Genomic DNA, 2266 nt, shown 5'->3' with positions numbered 1-2266 from the left:
AGAGAAGAGAAAGAAAAGAGAAAAAAGCAAGGTGCACCAAACAATAGAAGCAGACACTGTCCATTTAAAAAACAGACAAGAAAAATAATAACGTGAAACTAAACAAACCAAACCAAACCAAACCATAAAGCAAAACTGCAATAAAACAATGCAGATAGATAGATAGATAGATAGATAGATACAATTATATATATATAATATATATAAAATATATAACAAAAATTAACATGAAAAACATGAGCAAATAAAGCAATAAATAAAAAAGCAATAAATAAAAAAGCAATAAACAAATAAAGCAATACATACATACGTACTGTGACGAGCGTCCCGAAGCTTCATCAGCGTCGCCCTGGCAACAAGCGAGGAACACCTGCCCGTCCTCATCACAGGCTGATCGGTCACAGCTGCAGCTCATCAGGCGGCGGCTACATAAGCAACGCAAGCCCTGCCACCTGGGAGACACTTCTCCATGAGACTGAGCATTAACTCGCCCTCTCATTTCTCCCACAGACAGCAGCGTGTGACCGACCAGCCCCACAGGAGCACCGCACGGACCCACTTCACTGGGAAGAAGGACGAGAGCACTCACGGCACCGGAGCACCCACCTGGACCTTTCTCTTTGACTCACCCACTTGTAAATAAATCCACCCTCCGGGGCATTTATTGAGCCATCCTTGTCATGTGATTCTTCACCCCGTGACTATATATATATAATTTGTTTTAAAAAATATCATCCCTTCATGCAAATCCTTCCCAGCTAATGTGATTTATACTTTACTTTACTTTTATTTCACACGTTGCATGCTCGTAGTTTCTTTTGCGCTTTAGTGAAATGATATACAGCGTGCGCCGCAGCATTTGCGCGTGCAATTGAAGAGTGTGTGCTACAAGCACAGTATAACGTCTGACAGGACAGGATATTTCATTTTTTCTGAGGTGAGAGACTTTCTATTTCATAACAAGTTACAAAAATAACGATAGAATAATGAGACTGATATTAAGCCTGACAACATCTCATCTGAAAACAGATACTGAATCGGGTCAGCATGTTTTTCCCAGGCAGTCTTTACTTAAACTGCAAAAAAAAAAAGTGTCAACAGCTTTCACGTACATATTTCAAAATAAAAGTCTTGCATCAGAAAAACATTTAGAATTACGTTTTGTTGTTGATGTTGTTTCTTTGACTGTACACTCCGCGACCTACTCAGAACGGTCTTGCGACCCACCAGTTGAGAAACACTGCTATAGAATACATTAAAAAAAAATTTATGTAATTTATGTAAGAATTAATGTAATTTTCCACTATACACACAGAAGAATAAATGGAGTATGAATGTTATCAGGCCATTCCTGCTAACAGCAATTGTTATTATTATTGATAATGATATACAATATATTTTAATATCATAATCATAATTATTATTATTAAATAAATAAAACTAAACGGTTTTCCATATGCATAAGTGCTTCCGAAACCTCCTTCGGGAAGGATGGGCTTCCGCAACGTTCCTGTTTCAAGTGGAACGGGTAGGTATTCCCAGTGTTATCCAATCTCACTGAGTGGGTAGTGCTACGACAACAGTGACTGGTCTTCTTGTTGCGAGCCCTGGCCTATGCCTAGAGGGGCATAGGAGGCTTGCACAGGACACTGGAAGGGGCAGCATCCTTGTGGCGCTTTGGTAGGGATTCCCAATTCGTCGGTCACCGACGTGACGTCGAAAGTGACCGACTGATAGGGAACGTCTCGGTTACGTATTGTAACCCTCGTTACCCGAAGGAGGGAACGGAGACATCATGTCCCATCGCCACAGCTGCTGTACCACCACTGAGCGGCCGGGTCACCGGCTCAGCTCCTCAGCGAAAACCTGAGTATGTGTTGCACCTGCTGCCTATTTATACGCATACCAATGTGCACTGGCTCGTTTAGATTACACTCGAAGTAGATTGGTGTCTCTGGCGAGATTCCAATTCGTCTGTCACCGACGTGACATCTCCATTCCCTCCTTCAGGAAGCGAGGGTTAAAATACGTAACTGAGATGTTTCTTGTAAAAATACATCACAAGTAAAAGCAGTTGTGAATGTCATTTCGGGTTCACTTTAATACTAAACAATATCTATAGAACAGTGCTTCTCAACTGGTTTGGCCATGGGACCCACATTTTACCATGGTCATCAAGCCGCGACCCACTTTATGATATATGTATATGTGTGTGTATATACAGTATATATATATATATATATATATATATATATAACATCTAAAA

General features: G+C 40.7%; 1 protein-coding gene across 3 annotated transcripts in view; it reads right to left on the bottom strand.

Moving 5' to 3' along the window:
- The window catches only part of LOC107718933 (protein shisa-6 homolog), an 82350-nt gene that overhangs the window by 76933 nt on the left and 3151 nt on the right, over window positions 1-2266 (bottom strand). The gene's annotated exons all lie outside the window — the stretch shown is intronic.

Source organism: Sinocyclocheilus rhinocerous, unplaced genomic scaffold, assembly GCF_001515625.1.
Source record: "Sinocyclocheilus rhinocerous isolate Xijiao unplaced genomic scaffold, SAMN03320098_v1.1 scaffold1625, whole genome shotgun sequence".
In the NCBI taxonomy this organism is placed as follows: domain Eukaryota; kingdom Metazoa; phylum Chordata; class Actinopteri; order Cypriniformes; family Cyprinidae; genus Sinocyclocheilus; species Sinocyclocheilus rhinocerous.
The sequence above is the reverse complement of the archived record's forward strand: the minus strand, read 5'-3'. Positions and strand labels throughout refer to the sequence as shown.